The 22,101-nt window shown below is 40.6% G+C and overlaps 1 long non-coding RNA gene across 1 annotated transcript in view; it reads left to right on the plus strand.

Moving 5' to 3' along the window:
- Positions 1-321: 321 nt before the first annotated feature.
- LOC310895942 overlaps positions 322-22,101 on the plus strand; it is a 39,703-nt gene continuing 17,923 nt past the window's right edge. The window contains exons 1-5 of the long non-coding RNA XR_014581061.1: positions 322-1,206; positions 1,504-1,671; positions 2,278-2,547; positions 3,653-3,738; positions 4,821-4,951. This is a non-coding gene — a long non-coding RNA (uncharacterized lncRNA). The remainder of the gene's footprint in view (positions 1,207-1,503; positions 1,672-2,277; positions 2,548-3,652; positions 3,739-4,820; positions 4,952-22,101) is intronic.

The following is a 22,101-nucleotide window of genomic DNA, read 5'->3' on the forward strand; positions in this document are numbered from 1 at the left end:
TTGTTATCTCTAATAAAAGCACTTACACATACTGCTGGTGGTTCTGTTTGTGAAAAAAAAATGACATTTTTGGCACATGAGAATGGTCACGTGAAGTCAGAGAAGACACGGAACTCTCCTGATTAATGTATTTGTATAATTAATAATTTTGTGAACTGCCTCTAGAGACTAAAATGTAATAAGGCAGGTGTCTTTTCTCTTCTAACCTCCTGTGCCATGAGGACAAAATCTCATGAATTTTCTGTAACTCTCTTGAATTGACTCTTCTGAATAAAATTAATTACTTTTAAAAACTGCTCTCTGGGAGACCTAATTCTCTTTTATTATGAGCTGCTGACATACTTCTAATCTGTTGTTGAGACAAATGATTTTAGAATCTTTACTTCTTTTTTTCCTCAAAATCCTACTGCTTTTCCAGAGAGATTTGCAAGAAACAATGGCTCAGAAACCCTTATTTCTACCTTTATGAGCTGTCTTCAAATTTAAAAGCAGACTGCTGGCAAGGAACATTGATGTTTGCACTAACAAGGGACGTGGCACTGTAGAAGTGAGTCAGGGTATGGGATGCACATGTCTCTATGCCAAAACTAGGATTAAAATTGGTCCTCTGCACTGCCTGCTGCGGTGGGTAAGGAGAGGGCTAGCATAACAACACCTCTGTATGGTGGTTTGGGAGCATTGCTTTATCACTGAATTTATTGTTTATTTACTTAGTGGCATTGATTGCCAATCCTCTTGCTGCCTGAAGGGAGGTTAACAGCCTGCTGGGACTGGAAGTTTCATCACGGGGGGAGAACAACAGAAGGCAGAATAGATAAAGACAGGAGAGGGTATATAGCCACATTAGTCCTTGGGGAGAGAAGGAGCAGCAGAGATGACTTAAGGACTGCCAATTAACAGCAAATGGGAAGCACATGCAGCACTTGGTCCTTTATAAAGTGTGAGAGCCACTGCAGGAGGGTCATGGAAGTTCTTGATTGTTTGAGACCTTTCTTAGACACATACATGTTTGGTAAATGCAACGAGCTCTTGTGGTGATGCAGCTTACTTCTTGGTTCAGACCTCGTTGTCCCCACCAGGGGCTGCAGTAGTCTACATGTTAATACATATCTGGAGTTGAGGTTCTGGTTCAGTTCCCTCTGAAGGGAATCTGGTTTACATATATCAGGGGTATTCTGCAGACTGGACCAGTGCATGGTAGTTTGGGTAGGTAGTTGCTTTACTGCTCTGGACCACAGCAACCTCCAGGCACAGCTGAGAAACACTTCTGCTGTGGAGTTGTTAGTTCATGTGCTTTAGGAGGTCAGAACCTGAAGCAGTGGACTAAGATGTTGCTTAAAATAAAGTTAATTATCATCTGTTTGCAAATACTTTTTTTTTTCTTGAAAGAAATTTTCAATAATGTCAAAAATATTCCTGATAATCAAATCTATTTAAGATGTCCTTAATTCAAAGCATTTCAGCACACTTCAGACTTACAGATGATTTACTTGTCTTTAATAGATTCGTGAACTGTATGATCATCGAACTTCCCCAGTGATCTCCTACCTTTACCAATATGCTCTGTCTCACTTTGCCCTGCAATAGAGAGGCTGTGACAGACATCTCACTCAGAACAGTGTCAAAGAACCCCGAAAGGCTTTATTCCTTGGCTTCTTGCTCTGACATTTGGTAAGTTGCCTTAAACATATCAATAACCAACACCTTCAAGTACAGAGATGTGTATGGTGGTAGCAGGCATGTTATGAATAGCTTGGTTTTGAGAACTCCTTCTCTATCCCTGGAGACATACCCTAAAATTGAGTGGGCCATATTAGATAACGAGAACAAGACTGCCACTATAAACTTGTGCTGAGGTCTTCCCACTTAATTAGTATTGAAACCTAGCTCATTTGTGATGTTCAGAAATATTAAGTTTCATGCATTTCCAAGTGAGATATGCTTCCGCTCCATTAGAAAGAAGACAACCTTTGCACCTACATGCAAAGAAGTTGTTTTGAAAAAGGAAATCTAACTAAAAACAGTTAACACAATCTTTACAGCTGAGTCATGTTCCTAGACACCGCATGTTCCTCATGTTGTGTAAAACAATAAACATCTGACTCAAGACTGAGTCTTCTGCTCCTCGGGCCAGGTGCCCTTGCGCTAGATATGCCATTCATTATCACAGTGCTTGAGACCCTATATAAATCTGGCCCCAAGCCTTTCTTTGCAGAACATTTTGGTTTTCTTCTCCTTTTTTTTTTTTTTTAATATTTCACCTGTCTTCTTGCTCAGGGGATTCCAGGAACTGCAGGGATCCCTGTGAATTCATAGATGCAATTTGTTATACCATGAATTCTGAGTGTTTTGAAGCAAAACTGGTGAGTGGGCAGATTTTGTCAATGGTGCTGTGCTGAGAGAAGAAGACCGTGTTCCAGAATCTTGTCTGCAGATTGAAAATGGACATAAAAACAACAACAACAAAAAGATTTTGTTTAAAATAGTAGAATGAACAGAACTCAATATTAGTGCTACTCTAAAAGCTACATAAAGCACTGTGATCAGGTATGTACCTTTATTTATATTAGAATAAATAAAAAAGTTACCATCATCTTATATAAAGTTGGTTTAAACTGATAATATAGTACAGACACCATAAATAACACTGTCATGATTTGACTGCTAGTCAGCTGGGTTGAAGTCCAAACTAACAGCCAGATAAATCCTACGCAGTCATTCTATTTACTTAGATGGATTCTAGGTCAAGTGCTATAGCTTATGCTGTTGATATTAAAGCATCTTCCTAATTTGTCACACAAGATGTCACAATTTTTATGTGGGGACAGATCACAATTTTTCAATATTTCTATGCAAATATCTATAGTGCAGTACTTAACAAAATATTCAATAATATTTTTAAAAATAAATTTGACATGGAGAAACGTGAATTTATGGATCAGTATTGCACCATAAAACCCCTAATATAGTATAATTTATATCTTTGTTTCTGTGGCTTTCTCTTTTTCTAAGGAATGAAGATTGGAATTAGTGAATTCACAAAAGGGGTTTTCCTACTAACACGTTTTCTGTGGGAGTATCATAGGTGCAAAATAAAAGAGAGGCAATCCAGGATGTATTAATAAACATAAATACTCTGAGAGACTGTGAGATTCTAGTTTGTCAGGGAGGGCGGACAAGGACACAAGTTAATGCACAAGTACTCATCTCATGCAGAGCTGATCTGCTGGAAAGATAATGGGATTGATGCAAAAGGCCAATGTAGAAAGAACTGGCCTAGCTCCTGCAACTGTAGTATGTGTTTGATGTGCAGTGACCTTATGTTTGTGGAAATAAATTGTTTAGGTCAGTCTGAGTCGGTCAGCAGAGAAATTCCTATGACTACATAAATTGTCTTCCAGTACTTCAAGTACATTTTTGATTGTTTGCGTCTTTCTGTTTTACATTTTATGTTTTATCTGTGAAAGAAGTAGTGGATGAGGGTATTCAGAGTGTTTAGTTGTTCCTGGATCTGTCTGATAGATGACACTTTTGAAAAGGAGAGAGAACTGCTCATGCAGCATCCACAATGTTTGTTTGTTTTTATGTTTGCTGGCAGGAAAGGGCTGTTTTCTCTGAATAACAGAATGGTTATGATTAAATTGCTCCTTAGGTGCTGTCATAGCATGAGCTGGTCCCTTAAAAGAATTGGATTAAACTTTACTCATGTAGACTCAACCTCACCAGTGTCTGATCTAGGTAATGAGAGCTTGGAATCTATCTATAATATAAAGTGCTGTAAATGTGTCTGAATTGCTGTCATTGTACATACGTGGTATGTATATCTGAAAATGTTTTCTTTTCCTATTTGTGTGTTGTTTTTTGAATCTGTGCTTAGCAGTTTTATAAACCAGAAAAGAGAGCTCAATGTCCACCGTAACTGCCAAAAAGACCCAGACATTTCCTCATATTTATAGAGGACGTATATTATACTTGAGTGCTAACATCAAAATCTAGGTCTTGGCAAGAACTGACTGAAAAATACTTCTCTTTCAGTAGACAGGAGACCTGCCACCAGCCTAGAATATTTTGTTCTTGTACTTGCATCTCTAAAGAGATCTGTGGTTACCAGGAGTGCCTCCTGCGCAGTTCCTTCCTCCAATACTTGCATATTCCTTATGTGTCCTTGAATCTCCCCTGGAGTCTTTCTCCAAGGATGTTAGTTCTTCGCAGTCCACCCAGTGTGCAGAACAACCTGCAGCTATGTAGACTGTGTATTAGCTTTTCATTAGCTCAGTCCCAGTTCTCGTCAGTCACTCTGCTTCAAGTCATTTTTTCTCATTTGTTTTTATACACAAAAGAGGTTCAGACTGTTGGATAACATTTGGTTTAGAGCAAAACATGAGAGCAAAAGGGCAAAACAGCTGTAAGCCTCTGTGAAGCTTGAGCCAACAAGGACTCTGATTTTTCTGCATAGTAGTGAAAATTTCTGCGATTTTCAGCCTACTGTGATGTGTTTCTCGTGCACTTGCTTAGGAAACAGCACAAAATTAATCAATTTGCCTGCTTCTGTCCTTGAAATGTTGGTTTAATATGTACCTGATGAAATCAGGCTATGGGCTCCACTAATTCTAGTTACCTTGCAGTCAGTTAGAGGTAGAATACATTTATAATATTGATAAAGTTGAGCTTTTTTTTTTTTTTTTTTTTTTTTGAGCTCCAGGGAAATGAATGTTCTCTCTTATTGAAGGAAATTGCTCTAATTTAAAGGCATTAAATGTTTAATCATTTGTCACTTGTCTCACTTGCAAATACTGCAGATGGTTTTGTTGTTTATCTAGGCTGACTCTCTGAGAAATGAGAAGTGATAGAAAATTCTCCTAAAGTTTTTCTGAAGACAAAGAAAAACTCGAGAATTGTCTCTGAAGATTTTTTCCACCTGAGCTGAACTGTGAAACCTGATGTCTGACAGGTAAATTAATAAAAGAGGGTGGCTAGGTTCTGTCTGTTAGTAATTCTATTTCTATACAGTGAATAAAATTTTTCTTTCTTCTATGAATACGTATGTCTGGAAACTATAAATGAAATCGGCTCATGCCTTTGTTGTAAAACTGGTGTGAGAGCAGACTGGATGATTTTCACAGGGCTATTTGGCCCATGGTAGGCAGTATGAAATTGGAAACATAACGATAACTGTAGATAGCTTCATCTCATTTAAAACCATTTGAGAAAAGGGAAGATAGGAACCACTGACCCTACGTACAAGCAGCAGGCCTGACTTCTTCTTCTTATTGAGTCCTGTGAGTTGCACTGAAAATCAGTACATAATAGAGATTACATAATCACTGTAGCACGTAGGAGCTTCTCTTTCTTCAGAAGCCAGCTAGGTACATGTGTAGGCATTAGGACTGCACAGACCATTCCTGCCTTCTACCTGTCTGCCTTGGAGCACAGGTGGAGCAGACGTTGTGCTGCTTGTGCCCATCCATGTAGACATCATCTTCAGTTTATTCCATTTCCACCGTTATGTTGAAGCTCTAATTCTTCTGTAAAAAGAGAATTTAGTTATTTCTCCTGTACTTCTCCCTTCCTTCCCTCTTGCCTTCCTACCTTCTCTCTAAATAAAGTGCTTAGGATAGACTGGGAGCCCTAGAACTGCTTATGCATGTCTAAGTGAGTGGCTTCACTCCTCCACTTTCCCAAGGGAATAAACAGATAAAGGAATATATTTCAGGTTTTTATTGCATTGGTCATTCATATTAACAATGTGTTTCCTCTGTGTAAATCTAGTGGTTCCCATGGCACTTTTCCCTGGTGTTGTTGGCCAAAATTTCATCCCTCTACTGCTGCCCAGGTTGTGGTTATACCGAGCTGTCATGTTTGTCTCTAGGAAATAGCTATATCTGCATAGCAGTCTGCTGATATATAATGGAAACTTACAGGAAGAAAGAGACAACATAAATGTAAGATTCATTACCTCCCATTATAATTAAAGTTTCCAAGCTGTAGTGCAATGGTACATAAACATGTGGAAGCAGGACTAGTTTTTTTTGACTTGGTTAGAGTAAAAAGAAGACAAGTCATGCGTATATTGTTTTGGTCCCATCAATAGTTCAGTCATAAATGCCCTAACCAAAAAGTCCATCTCATTGTTACTTTCTATAAACACTTAAGGTGCTATCTTTTCTAACCATACCCTCAAAGTTGAAAGCAACATTTTTGTTTCCAGCTATGCTGTCTTTTGTTATGTGCTCCATGTTATGTGCTCCAATCACTTTCCATTTGTGCACTTCTTACTGTAGTTATGGCCACTGCAGCTCTTGCTGCATGGTTTCATTCTTGCAGACGGCAGCTGCTTCTTCAGATGTACTTAGTGTAATTTGTCTGCCTGCCTTTGGCCACTACATCCATATGCATACACCGATTGCTTTGCTACATTCCTCATGAAAATTTGCTGTGTGACAGAAAAAAAGCACAAAGACAATTATTTCTAGCAGGGAACTAGAATGTTTATTAAAGAAAAAATGATCATAGCCCTGGAGTGTCTGCTGTTCTGAGAATTGTGTTTACCTTTGCCTTATAGATACGAATTTAGAAAATCACAATAGTCAGCTTCATAAGGTACCTTTTTACAACAGGGTTTCACCAAATGATACGAGGTAGTGTTGAACAACATTTAGTGACACACATAGCCAAAGAACACACGGACAATTATTTGTCTTTAAAAAGTGCATGCTATGAGTTAAGTGCTTGGGATTATTTTTTTCACTTCTGTCCAGATTTCTAAAACTAGTTCATTGTGTTTAATCGTGCTGTTTTTCATTTTAAGTAATACAGTTTAAAAAGCTGAGGCAACAATTGCTGAGAAAGCAATTTTAAAGAATGTTTCTAGCCTTGGGACACTTTTTTAATGGTTGGTATTTGCTATATAATTAAGCATTTGGCACTTACCAGGTTTCATTTACAAAGCATTTTCTTTGTAACTTCTATGATAATATTAGCAAAAGAACTTGTGGTTTTGCGATACACCCTCCTCTGTCAAGCAAGATAAAGCCAAAGCTATGCCCTTGTCTATTTTCTTGATTCTGCATTTGGAGTAGTCTTTTATTTTATTATTTTTATTTTTTTTAGCCATTTCAAATACAAATGTATGTTGAATAGGTTGAGGAATGGGAAATTCATGCGAGTCTTCAGCAATTCTATAAATGCAGACATGCTCTGAACAGGGTGTCTGTTCTCATGTCTGGAAGACAAAGATAGAGAAAGATCATTTTATTGCTCAAGTATTTTCCTTTTCCTGGCTTTTATTTTCCTGACTGAAATCAATATTTCAGGGCTAATGGATAAGGATGTCTGCTGTTGCTGCCTAAAATGCTGACCTTGACAATCAATACATTTAGCTTGGAGCATTTGTGATGTCAATTACTATGATAATACTTTAGCATTTACTGCCTGCAAAATGTCTGTGTTATTGGGTTGGAGTTCCCCTTCAATCTTATCTTTCCCACTTTCTCTCTTTTTATACTCTGTAACTGCTGGAGACTACAAACCCTCAGGCACAACTGTGGTAAGAAATTATTTTATTAGAACTGGGTGGAAGGTGTTTTGTGTTTTGTTTTCTAATTTGTCGATCATTTTGAAAATTCAGAGGGACAAGCAAACTGTTCTGGATAATACATTTCATTTCAACAGGAAGTATTTTGTTTTGATGTTTTAAAATCTTTTCAAGCATATTTGAAATTTTCCAATAAAAATTAAGTAAAGTTTTCTATAAAGTTGTGTGTTCAAGAAACAGCACATATTTTTATAGAAAACACTAAAATGTTTAGCTTAATGTATTCATTGTGGTCTATAACTAAATAAACAACGTGATTGTATCTAATTGAGTTTAGTATCACCAATTTTGCTTTATTTATTTATTTATTTCTCTCAAAAAATGACTTCATTTAAGAAGTTTCACATAGCTCAGAGTTTTAACACTGGGCATCTCCAAGTGCTTTCAAAATGGCATCTTTCTCCCTTCTCATTGTTTTATTCAATGTGAACTGCCTCGTCAGTATTTTGTCCTGCTCTTGCCTAAACAGAAAAGTATGAAACACCATCATTGCAGCCAGCACCAGAGCTTTCTGTCGCTTGCATGTGAGTCTGTTGTAGAGCTTCTGTACCAAATTATCTGGATGGAGTAGAGACCTTGACCTTGATATCAGATTGATCCTTGTGACCATAAAGGCTCTCAACAGGTCTGAGAGACTACTGACTACACTCCAGAGCTACAGTGAATTTTGTCAGTCTCTGTGCAGAGTAACAAGTAGACAGACCATTATAAGTGATGGCTTTTTATTCATAGGGCAGTCTTGAGCTGTGGCATCTAATCTTATTAGAGAAAATTAGGTCTGTCTTGGACCTTTAAAACCTGTTTGTGGGGCTCTAGCCCAGTAGCTGTCAATCAACTGAAACTTGTCATGAAGGTTTACAAAGACTGACCATAAACCGTTAAAGAATGACAGCTATGGTGCATTACTTCATTGCCTTCAGACCTATCTAGATCTGCATTTCTTGCAGATTAAAAGGAGTCTGTAGGCAAGAGAATAAATGCTTTGTCTGATAGGGTGTTGAAGACAATTGTAAGTATTGACATAATTTGCAACGATTTTTCAGACGGAGCAAAGATTGTTAAAAATGAGGCTGAGAAAAGGTATTATTCGTGTGTGCTTGTAGCAGCTGAAAAGTTTGTTCTACGGTCCTGTAATAAGCAATACCTTTGCACACATATGGCACTATTTAAAGGGTTTTCAAATGCCTCTTATAATGCTGAATAAGCAAGATCTGACCTGAAGCCCTTCAAGGTAATTGAGAGCTTTTCCATTGACTTCAATGGGCTTTGGCTTTGGACATTACTGAATTTAGTCTCTCAAAACCACTTGGACTATTGTTATCCTCATATACTAGTAGAGAACTGAGACAAAAAAGTGACATGACATGCTGTCAGTCACAAAGGAGGTTGGCAAAGACAGTTAAAGAACTTGGTGTTTTTGCTGCCAGTCTTATTATTCAATTACCTCTGCTCTCTTCTCTCCAAAAAATAAAGATGAAAAAAAAAAAAGAAAAAAAAATGCTAGTGAAATAGTCCTGTGAATGGCTTGAGATTAAAGAGTCAAGATTGCGTTACACAGAGGCTATCCTAACTAATGACAGCTCAGATATGCTCTGAGCTCTCTGGGCTTTATGACATTCCTGGGGATATCGTTCCTATGGGATGAGGTGACGTGATCTTCCATTCCTTGGCCTGCGCTGCAGTTTCCTGATACTGACTGAGATCAGGTCGGTGGGTGTGAGTCATACTCAGCACCTACATTTTTGTCCTCTGAGGGTGCCCAAGCAAAACTGAGTAAGAGCCAGACTCCAGGAAAATGTTTGTTAGATGATGCATTCAAGGAAAACAAATATCAATACCACAACTGTCTACATGCCTGCTTCTTTCCACTATGGCTTACCTTTACCTGGGACTGGTGAAGGTGCTCTCACTTCATATGCTCCTGGAATGTCCCCTCTTTGACTTCACAGTCTATTCTTACCAGAAGAAGTTGAGATGCAGGGTGCAGGCAGCCTCTCAGGCAGGAGACTTTTTGGGAGCTGGCAGCCTCCTTTGCAGTGGTGTTGCCTTCCCCTTGAGCGCAGCTCTGGCATGGAGGACAACCTCTCCTCAGAGCTGCCCTCCACCAGCTGACCACCTCAGAGCTCCATGTAGTTTCCTGAGCTGGGCTTGTGAAAACTCTACCAGTTGTTGTAATTTGCCTGATAATTCACAATCTGTGTTTCTTAATTTATCTTTTTATCCTCTGTGGCTTTATTTTTTAGTTTCTGTCTGTTAAACCGGGGGAGGGAGCCTGTTGCTCACTTTGTGCCATCCTCTGGTAGATCTGCTGGATTTGAGTCTTCTGCAATATGTGAGGATGTTATTCTCCTCTGATATGGATGTGCTTATTGCCTTTTTGCTTTGTATGGGTGAAGACTACAATCTGTACAACTCCACAGCTTTTCAGATTGTCAGCCCTAGGCTGAGCAATAACCATCAGGAGAAAACCTACTTGGCCGATCCCCCCAACCCCAGGTGGCCAGGCATGCAATGAATCCTTTGCTGTTTGGAGAGAAGAACAGTGTGGTTTCTGATAACACTACTTCTTCAGGTTGCTCCAGGGGTTGTTCTAAGCTTCTCTCTGAGGTCAGGAGAAATTCATCAATTTACATGTAGACAGAGATGTCCCTGTCAGTTGGCCAGTGCTGGCTGTGTGAACTAGTCTGGTCAAAGAAGAGAAGGAGAGAAAGCATATCCAGTCAAAGGCAACAAAACGCTTGAGCTTATTCACCTTCCTTCCTTGACCTCCATACCAATTTAATTTGAGGCTACCTCATCATTATATTGAATGTGATTTACATGGTTCATTAATTAATAAGCCAGAATTATATTAAGAAGCCATGACTTCACTGTTAACTAATGGGTCTGTCAAGTTCTCACTGAAGATTTTAGGGATAAGGCCCAAGGGGCATAACTTAGATTAATTCCATTCATATCAACTGCCACTGCCTCAGAGATAAGACCTAGTTGATGAGTAGTAATTGGTTATAAGGAATAGTGACCAGCTCCTAAATTTGGCAAAGAAAAAGAAGCTCTGAATTCTACTGACCTGGAAGACCTTGATAAAAACTGTCAGAGTTAAGATGAGAGCACAGTTTTCAGCTTTGTCCGATATTTTGCATTTATCTGAGCTACAACCTTGAGAAAGCTCTGGAAGACAAGTCTTTACTTAAAATATTGTGGGAGGAAGAGCTTAATGAGTGCTTGTGTGGGGACGTAGCGGATGCTGAGACCTGAACAAAACAAGTGTAGATAATAACAAACAGATAAAAGCTAACACAAGGTCTGCAGAGGAACCAGATAGCCCAGAACATCACTTCTTGCTTTGATTTACCACCATTCGCATTGTGGAGTGAATTGCATTTGCTTTGTAATCATCATTTTGTAAAGCGGGGGAAATATTTATTAATACTGCCACAGCAATTGCTCAAAAGGCATGGCATTGCTTGCTTCTTGAAAGTGCCTACAGATGCTATTTAGCACCTCAGAGTACTAGGTGTTACAAACAAAATAAGTATCAACCCTTCTCTGAATGATCTAGCAGTTTCAGCATATAGTGAGAGATTAAAGGGAGAGAGAAATGGAAGAGACAGGTGAAACAACATATTAAGTAAGTAGGCAACTATGGCAACTACATTGGCTCAGGCCTATCAGAGGGATGTGGAAGAAATGAGAGGGGTGGAGAAATCCCTCCATTAGCTCTGCTTAGTGCTACTTGTACTCCAGTCTCATGATAGAGGAGAGATTGCAGTACATTTTATTTGTCCATCACCAACCCAACCATGCCTGGCTGAAGTGGTGAGTGTTTCGTGTCCTTTTGTAATAAGAGAGGCTGTGTCTCTGACCAAGATCTAGATGCAGTATGGGCATGTCTGAGAACACATAAAACAAGAAAGGTTTTTCTTCTGTAGTCAGTGCTGCTTTTCCAGTTGCAGAAGTAAAGCAGAATTTGGAACGAGATCCAGAATACCTGGATTTCTGCTATCTCGTGAAGCAGTCCTCCTGAAGCAAGTGCCTGATCTGCATACTGAGTCGATGGAGACATACGGTTTCCTCTTTGGAGGAAGGCCCAGCCTGCCTCAGGTTGTGAGTTCTCTGATACCAAAGGCACGAAGAAGTTCTTTGGCTTTGCTACTCTTCTCTAGCTCTTGATTAGAGGAAGTGATATCCTAATATCTGGTTTCCAAATTGGAGACAACCAAGGTGCAAGCGGCGTGTACAGGGCTGTGAGTTCTACCCACTACTGGTCTTTCAGGCTGGTAATGACGAGGTAACAACAAGAAGTCCGAGAGCGATCAAAAGGGACTTTAGGGCTTTGGGGCGACTACTTAAAGGATCAGGGGCACAGGTTGTGTTTGCCTCTGTCCTTCCGATAGGGGGGATCGATGCTGACAAACAGACTCATCACATTAACATGTAGCTTCAGGACTGGTGCAACCAGCAGAATTTCGGGTTTCTCGATCACGGGAAGGTCTACACGACACCGGGCCTGCTGGCACCAGATGGGATGCGCCTCTCTCAGAGAGGGGTAAGGATTTTTGCTCAGGAGTTGGCAGGGCTGATAGATAGGGCTTTAAACTAGAGTTGAAGGGGGAAGGGGATAAAACCAGGCATACTGGTGATGAGCTAAGGGATGGTGTGCTAGAATCAGAGGGACTGTGTGCTAGTGAGGCCCTTCAGTTGGCTACACAAGGTGCTGCGTGTAGGGAGGCGCATTTGAAGTGCTTCTACACAAATGCACGCAGTATGAGGAATAAAATGGAGGAGCTAGAAGTCTTGGCCCAGTCCCGCAGCTACGACATCATTGGCATAAGCGAAACCCGGTGGGATGAGTCCTGTGGCTGGTGTGTTGCAATAGATGGTTACAGGCTCTTCAAGAGGGACAGGCAGGGTAGGCGAGGTGGCGGGGTGGCGATGTATATGAAGCATGGGCTGGACTGTGTGGAACTTCAAGTTGGCGATGGCAAAGTTGAGAGCCTCTGGGTAAGGATTAAGGGACGAACAAATAAAGGTGATGTTGTTGTGGGAGTCTATTACAGACCACCTGGCCAGGATGACAACGCTGATGAATTATTCTTTGCAGAACTAAGAGATGCCTTGAGATCAACTCCCCTTGTCCTAATGGGGGATTTCAACTTGTTGGACTTCAACTGGGATCACTACACAGTTGACACGAGCAAGTCCAGGAGGTTCATAAAGCACCTAGATGATAACTTCTTGGTGCAGGCGCTAAGAGAGCCAATTAGGAAAGATGCTCCCCTAGATCTGTTTCTGGAGAACAGAGAGGGTCTTGTGAGAGATGTGGCAATTGGCGGCCGTCTTGGTCATAGTGACCATGAAGTTGTTGAGTTTAGAATTTATGGTGACAGAAGGAAAACTGCCACCAAAACTTCAGCCCTGGATATGGGGAAAGCAGACTTCAGGCTGCTCAGGGAACTAGTCAGCAAGGTCCCCTGGGAAACTGCTTTTGAAGGCATTGGTGTCCACCAGTGCTGGTCAATCTTTAAGCACTGCCTCCTAAAAGCGCAAGATCAGGCGATTCCAAAATATTGGAAGTCAGGCAAGCAGGGCAGAAGGCCGGCCTGGCTGACCAGGGAACTTCTACCGGAGCTTAGTCGAAAAAAGAAAGTGTACGTCTGCTGGAAGGAGGGTCAGGCGATGAGGAAGGAATACAGGGATGCTGTTCGTGTTTGTAGGGAGAAAATTCATATGGCCAAAGCCCAACTGGAGTTGAAGCTGGCCATGTCTGTGGGAGACAATAAAAAAGGTTTTTTTAGATATGTGAACAGAAAAAGGAGAACCAAAGAAAACATAGGTCTGCTACTAGATGGGGAGGGTCTCCTCACAGACAATGACATAGGCAAAGCAGAGATGTTTAACACCTTCTTTGCCTCTGTCTTCAACACTGATGATGGGCTTCAGGACCCAGGGTACCCTGAGCTGGAGGACCATGATGGTGGGAATGACAAACTCCCAACCAACCCTGAACGTGTGCGGGATTTGCTGCTCCACCTATATCCATACAAGTCCATGGGTCCGGATGGTATTCATCCCATGGTACTTAAAGAGCTGGCTGACATCATCACGGGACCTCTCTCAATTATTTTTCAACGATCTTGGGAATCTGGAGAGGTCCCATTGGACTGGAAGCTGGCAAATGTTGTGCCAATTTTCAAGAAGGGTAAGAAAGAAGACACTAGCAATTACAGGCCTGTCAGTCTCACGTCAGTGCCTGGTAAAATTATGGAGAGTACGATCCTTGAAGTTACTGAAGCGCACCTGGGGGACAATGCAGTCATAGGTCCCAGCCAACATGGGTTCATGAGGGGTAGGTCCTGCCTAACAAATTTGATTTCTTTTTATGATAAGATCACCCATCTAGTCGATCAAGGGAAACCAGCTGATGTGATCTTTTTGGACTTCAGCAAAGCTTTTGACACGGTTTCCCATAGGATCCTACTGGACAAAATGTCCATCATACAGCTAAACAAAAACATCATACTATGGGTGAGCAATTGGCTGATGGGCAGGGCTCAAAGGGTTTTGGTAAATGGGGCCACATCTGGCTGGCGGATGGTCACTAGTGGGGTCCCTCAAGGCTCCATTTTAGGGCCAGTCCTCTTCAATGTTTTCATAAATGATTTGGATGTAGGACTAGAAGGTGTTTTGAGCAAATATGCCAATGACACCAAACTTGGAGGAGTTGTGGACTCGGATGAGGGTGGAAAGGCCTTGCAGAGAGATCTGGACAGATTGGAGAGCTGGGCGATCACCAACCACATGAAGTTTAACAAAAGCAAGTGCTGGGTCCTGCACCTGGGACAGAGCAACCCTGGCTATACGTACAGACTGGGTGACGAGACGCTGGAGAGCAGCCCCGCAGAGAGGGATCTGGGGGTTGTGGTTGACAGCAAGCTGAATATGAGCCAGCAGTGCACCCTGACAGCCAGGAGGGCCAACCGTATCCTGGGATGCATCAAGCACGGCATTGCTAGTTGGTTGAGGGAAGTGTCCTGCTCTACTCTGTGCTGGTGCGGCCTCACCTCGAGTACTGTGTGCAGTTCTGGGCACCACAGTACAAAAAGGACATTAAACTGTTGGGGAGTGTCCAGAGGAGGGTGACGAAGATCGTGAAGGGCCTAGAGGGGAAGACAATTGAGGAGTGGCTGAGGTCACTTGGCGTGTTCAGCCTGGAGAAGAAGAGGCTGTGGGGGGACCTCATCGCAGTCTACAACTTCCTCGCGAGGGGGAGTGGAGAGGGAGGTGACCTATTCTCCGTTATCACCAGTGACAGGACCCGTGGGAACAGTGTTAAGCTGAGGCAGGGGAAGTTTAGGCTGGACATCAGGAAGAGGTTCTTCACCGAGAGGGTGGTTGCACACTGGAACAGGCTCCCCAGTGAAGTAGTCACTGCACCAAGCTTGTCTGAATTTAAGAAGAAATTGGGCTGTGCACTTTGTCACATGGTCTAAACTTTTGGGTAGACCTGTGCGGTGCCAGGAGTTGGACTTGGTGATCCTTATGTGTCCCTTCCAACTCGGGATATTCTATGATTCTATGATTCTATAATTCTAAATATGTTGTCACCTGAGCAAGAGCTCTTGGAGTTGTGGAGCCCTCTGCCTCACCCATGCCCTACCCATTAAAGAATGAGTCCTTAATAGTGTCCATGTTTTCCAGCTTAATAACTAAAGAACAGAAAGGTTTAGTGACTTAGCTTTGTGGTCTCTGTAGCTTACTGGACAAGGCCCTGTTTGTTAGCTCAAAAGAGCTTTGTGGCTGACAGCCACAATTTTGACACTTAAAGCCTACAAAGAAATTTTAAAATGACTCATATCTACAGCTTAGAGGGAAGACAGGCTATTCCATGAATATGTGAGTGGTTTATGTAGCTGTATGATGAATACATCTATCTTTCTAAATTGCCGGTGTTAATTACCAATGAAAAGATAGAGGAATGATGTCTTTTTGGCACATAGTTAGGTCTAATTCACCTTGGTGTTCTTGGATGAATAAGATCCAGTATTTCTGTTAATGGATATTTTCCATGACCCAGCCATCAGAGGAGAGAGATGCATTACTGTGCATTTTCACTGGTAGGTATTTTCTATAGTAATTGCACAGTTACCAAGATAGATAATTGTTGGTTTCCAGATATTACCACTGTGGTCAGAACCACTTGTTCCCACTCTGTTTTAATTTAATTCTCCTCTGATCCTACCTTTTCATTTATTTAAAATTATGAAAGGAGTTTCTACATTTAACTACACAAAGAAAGGCAAAAGCTGTTTTAAAAGCCTGATTGATTTTGAGCAGTATGAATGTGTAGTGAGGGTAGCTACCTGGGAACAAAGCATGCTTAAGGGATCACACAGCTCACGCACTGGAAGAGAAAGCAGAACTGAGATTACCATACTTTTTACATCATGCACAAATCATAAGCATAGAGAACAAACAAAAGCACATTTCATCACTGCAGTAGCATTAGCTCTGACCAGAACACACAGGTTTTCAACTGCTCTCTCCATGGTGTGTCAGTGGAAAAAGGAAAACTGAGAGGCATTCTGCACAGTCATGCAGAGGAAGTGCCCCTGGTTCATTGTGCTTCCTCGCACGCCTGAAGGCGCTCTGTGTGTGAGCATTTGCAAGAATAAACCATATGTTAATGACTTACTTACTAACCTCAAAGCCAAGTCCATATGCTATAAACTACCAGTATCACCTTTCTTTTGTTCACTGTGCTACTGCCTGAACAGAAACCATCATTTCAGACAATGTCAGGTATAAGTATTGTAGCAAAATGGGAACTGTGAAAGTCAGCCCATACATTTAGCAGAAAGCCATTTTGAGAAAATGTATATGTACTGAAAGCAGGATAAAAATAATATATAAACATATCCACAAGCCAAAAAAATGATGTTCTGTGATGATGAAAGGTGCTTGAAAAACATAAAGACAAGCAAAGCAGATTCTTTCCTACCATAAAAAGCTTTGCTCAACACAGGAGGGCTTCATGACGGCTGGAAAATATGAGAAAGGAAAACAGACTAGAATATCACCCAGACTTATTTTGAAATGAGGTTTTTGGTTTTCAAAATGTAATTCTACTGCATATTGCATTTGTGTGAGTACTGCAAAGCAACCATATCCATATGATAGGTGAATAAGCTGACGCTTTGTATCTTTCAGTGATTTTCTTGCGGTTTTTAATTTTCTTTTGTCATTTCCTCATCCCTTTTTTGTTGCAATAGCTTTGATATTTCTCCATATATGCTGCTTCTTTACCCTGCTGTTTGCCCTGAAAGGAATTGACAGGCCCCCTATCTGGCTTGTTAAGCTCTTGAAGCTTGCTGCATCCTGCATGTAGCATGTTTCTGATTATGCCGGCAGCACAGACATGCGAGCTCACAGCTGCTGTGGTGCTGCCAGATCAATACACCCACAAAGCACAGCGAGCCTTTTGTGTAGGTTCAGAAATCAGATTTCTCTTGTCTAGAGGGCAATCTGCAAAATAAAATCTCCTGACATGAAGTAGTCCTCCTGGAGCTTCACCGAGATATGCATTTATCAGTGTATTTAACAAGGCACTAAGCAGCTCTCAAGGCTGACTGACAAGAAGGGGTTTCCTTGCTTCAAATCAATGCCACCTCCCCCTCCAGCTCTCCCCCGCACCACCCTACAATCCACACATGATAAGACACAACATATGTTCCTCTTTAGACTTGCCTGCAAGAACACCAAAACCTTAAAAGACGCATCAGTTGCGGACATAAAGCTGTCAGGAAACAATTATCAACTCTATCTCTTCGGGATCTTATTAAGCCACTAGGGTCTTGATAACTTTGCAGATACCTGCTGTAGTAGAAATAATCAAGGCTGAGATAATGCAATTTATTGATAAAGCATGGAGTCTCACTGGGGCAGCTTAAAGCCTACTCAGCTGTTAGTTTGGGAATGGCTGGACTGTTCATTTCTGTGTTTTTGTGTTGTGTTTTTTTTTTTTCCTCCTTCCTTTGTGTGGCTGATATGACTCAATTTATATTCTTTCCTTCCCTCTGACATGGACAAGCTCATTTTTCTCTTTCCTAGTACACTGAATACACAGCTTTAGTCTGCAGTAATTGCCAGCTCAGTGGCCAAGAGAAAGAAAGGAGAGCGGGATACAGGGAAGGATCAATTATAGCATGCCATGGAGAGCAGAATAAATCCATCTTTTCTCAGACATTTGCCCTACCACTTCCCCAGGAATGGCTGTGTTATGGGTGGGTGAGTCTTGCAGGAGTGCTAATAAGTTGCATTGGCAGCAGGAGTTTGACTCTCAAAGGCGTGAGACTACAAATCCATAAAAACTGAGATGCAAAGAAAAGGTGATTGCATGTTTGGGCTTACCCGACATTTTAAACAATTTGGGCTCATCTCTGTCTGTGCCTTTTCTCTCAACCATCCGCAATTTCCTCAGGGATTGGATTTGGAGAAGTCAGCAGATTTTATCTGAAAATAGCCTAGGGATGGATTTGTCCTCAGAGGAGCTGTTGCCCAAGAGGGAGTGGGGTTGAAGCACCAGGAAAATGTAGGAATCCACTTCTGAGCGTACGGCTGGGCTCAGCAAAAATGTGAAAAGATAGCTTATGTTAACTTCTGAGCAGTCCTTTTATTTTTTTGTTTTTCTTTATTTGATAGATTTTTTAAATTTATTTTTTGGATTTCTTGTTTTGAAAAGCAGCTTTAAAAGAGGTATTTTGTGGAGACACTTCAGAAAGGCTCTAAAGGGAGAAAATGTTAGGTTGAATGGCAGGACTTAACACTGGCTTTGAAGGACCCATGGAGAGGAGACCCAGGGTTCCTTCTGGGCCCATATGAAGGCTGGAACAGCTTTGCTTTGTGTACTCATCATCAACCTGGCTGAAAAAAATGATATTGATTATGGCTGCAGAAGAAGAAAACTTAAAAGATTTTAAAATGAGACTGTTCAATTTTTTTTTTATTATTTTATATATATATATATTTTTGGATCAAGTCAAGGAGGATGACTAATTTGGTAAAGCTTCAACAAAAGCAGAGTCCTGAGAAAAGCATCCATTAGAAGCACAGCATTGAAAACACTCTGAAATTCAGTAAGGTGAATCCATTCTTTTGAGGGTTACAATTATGCAATCAATTTTATATAGTTTATTAAAGATGTCCCATGGCTGTGCTTCCTTATGTAACATAGTAAGGTGTCTTAATTAAGATCTCTTGCCTGGAATTTACTTTAAAAAGTGGCAATAGTAACTGATGTGTTTACCTAATTTCATGCTGGGAATTGTGGGAGGTACCAGTTCTTAACTGAAAGTCCATGGCTGTGAAAGCTTTGGATGCTTCACTTTTCCCCATTTGTGAGTGAAAATTGATGCTAGCAACAGACTGATGAAAATCACCTGAATGGAATATTTGCCTTTCTCTAAGGCAGCAGGGTGTAGGTGAATTGGAAAGTGCCCATTCCATGCTTGTTTGACTGACGGTTCCTGGTCTCTGGGGACTTCAGACCTATGGCCTCATACCCCTGCAATGACTTTAACTTGCTTTGGTACGCCCTTGTTTCCAGTTTCTTCCAGCTGTCTTTTACACAACTTCTCTCTTATTTTGCTACTAGTCAAAGGATTTAGTCTCTTGTGGTGGTGTAGGATCAAACTTGTAGCGGTAAATAGCCTTTAAAAAAACAAACAAACAAAACCTCAGAGATTATTTATTTATTTATTTATTGTCAGAGGTTGAATTCTCCTACACTATTCCCACCTTTGGAGAGGTCCCCTTGAGATTTTATACTGTAGTAAACCACAAGGGCTGGATTCATCCCTCTTTGCATTTAACCATTGAGGGCCTCTCTGAGATGATTCGTACTGCTTCTGTAGAACACCTAACTTTGTTCATGGTGAATTGAATATCTTTTGGAAGTGCCTGTTTCCCTGCACTGAGGAGGCCAGGTACCTGCCTTTTTATAGATGGGTATATTTAGTTGCAGAAATATTACCAAAAGTCAATTGACCGATGACACTGTATGTATTATTGCCATAAAATATTTGTACTAACAGATCTTATGAATCAGTACAAAGGCAGAGGTTCATAACAGCAAAAACAAGCTTCTCAGGAAGTTCTTTGTTACAATACAATCCTGGCTTTCTTATTCCTGCTTTTTTTATTTGAACTGATTTATCTTGAGGCTATAGGCAGCTGATATTTTTTGCCTACTCAGAATTTATCATGAAATTATCATTAAAAGTATAACTATACTCTCGGTGTTAGAGCATCCAAAATTGCTCTTATCTGAGGAAAAGGAAGAGGTGATAAGATTTTTTATTTTACTCCACCTGCCTATCTTATTACCCTTCCCTAACTCAGTTGAGTATGTTTTTCATTTTCATTTCAAAGTGCACTTTTGTTTCCGATATTGAAGACTGTATTTTAAAAGGGGTTTTATTTTAGTGATGGATGAAGTCCATCACTATCCCTCTTCATTTCCAACTCAATTTTAAGGATGAAGCTTTCAATCATGCAAAAGCATAGGCAGGTACTCCGTCAGTACAAATCTGAGTACACATAAGGAGTTTTGTGTTTGTTTTTTTTTTTTTTTTAAATCAAAACAGGAGAAAAATAAGAGCAAGATAGTGAGTGCAATCAGATAGGTGTGCTCTAGAACACAGCAAGGGCACAGGGTGTTGCAAACTTGAAAAATGATCCAAGCAGGTGACATTATGATATGATTAGAAAAAAGCTGTAGTCTCTTGGAAAAAGGACCAATTACTGTCCTTTAGGTTATTAATTTCTAATCATTTTCAAATGCTATTTTCTGACATACACAAGACGTAACAGATTAATTACATTCATTTACAAACGTCAGCTTCACCTGTGCTAGTAATAGAGGGCACAGTGAAGAAAACTTCCTTTCTCCGTGCTGGTGGCAGTGTACATATTTTGCTTCTAGTCTTTAAAAATAAAACAGAAATAAGTTACAACATCATATGTGGTGTTTCATGCTTATTTTTTGCAAGATTTTCTTTACTTTGAGAGGTTTTCTGACTAAGTTACTAAGCCTATGACTGTGTCTATGCCTCTCCTTACTCATAGGGCCTCTTTCGGAACAGGAGCCAAATGAAGACTGGGGTTCAGGTCAGTTTATATTAGTCACAGAAAAGGAGGTTATTCCTGAATTTAAGAGTTTTCAGTCCACCTGCACTTTAATATCTACTGTTGCATGTAATAGAAGCCAGCAGAAATTGTTGGAAAACCTTCCACAATCTTAAAACAACAACAACAATAAACATATCTAGGTATGTAAATTTAATTCGGTGTGTTGATTTCATTAATCTTCTGAGCATGTGTTTACTTTTATATGGTTCATCTGAACAAGAAAGCTAAACACAATGTGGAAGTAGAGAAAAAAAAATAAAGTAAATGTATTGAATTATTCATGGCAAAAAGTTTAGGACCATTCTCCCCTATTCTCCCGTAAAGATTGGCCCTGATGCAGGAATGTCCCTAAACTCCTGCATGATAACTAATGTTGCTTTTATTGCAGTTTGAATGAGACTTGCAAAATTCTGTTATTTGCTGATAGAGTATTAGGAAACAGAGACGTGACAGGGTAACAGCTTTATGAAAACAGGGCACAAGCAGAAGTGAGTCAACAGGAGAGAAAAAACAGGGATCTGAAGAGGAAGTAAGTGACTAAAAAGCAAAGAGAAGAACAGCAGGCAATTTGTTTTGTTTCCTAAAGGAATTCTGGAGGATCTGACCCTTTGCAAGATGTAGGTAAGGAGTCCATCAGTGCTGGATGGGACCTGCAGTGCATTCTGCATAGTGAGACCTCAGGGTAAACAAAATTAGAACAGGAGCAAAATGTTTTCATCTCTCATGCAAGAGCAGTAAAGAGATAACACTAATGATAAAACTAGACTCTTGGGTAGTGTCGTCTCTCCAGACATGAGACATCACTGAAAGGAATATGTACTCTGAGGCCTGGATGATTTTGATACATCTACATAGCTAAAATGTCAAGGAGGTAGCCTTGGAGTCAGCTGGAGGTAGCCTGACCTCTGGGGCTCTTTCTACCAGTGAAAACATAACTCTCTCTCTTTTTTTCTTTTTCTTTTTTTTTTTTTTTTATTTTCTTTTATATTTCAACATCTGATGGTTTTGCAGGAAAGCGGAACCATGGACGCTGGTCAGATCCTGCATATTTTTCCCCCTTTTCAAATCTCTTTTGTTTGCTTTTTGCTATACACTCATGGTGACACATCCCATCTGGTCCTGTTGTATTGCATGATCCAAGATAATACATAGTGCTGTTAGCAGTCAAGATGGGACACATCATAGCTTGTTCCCAGTCTGTGTTGCCAAGGACCTTAATCTGCTTCAGAGTTACAAACAATTTTTAATTTCTTTTGAAGACATAGAGTGGTAAACATCCCTGGGAACTCTACATTTCCATGGTCTGGCTGATTCTGCAC

Source organism: Anser anser, assembly GCF_964211835.1.
Source record: "Anser anser genome assembly, chromosome: 1".
In the NCBI taxonomy this organism is placed as follows: domain Eukaryota; kingdom Metazoa; phylum Chordata; class Aves; order Anseriformes; family Anatidae; genus Anser; species Anser anser.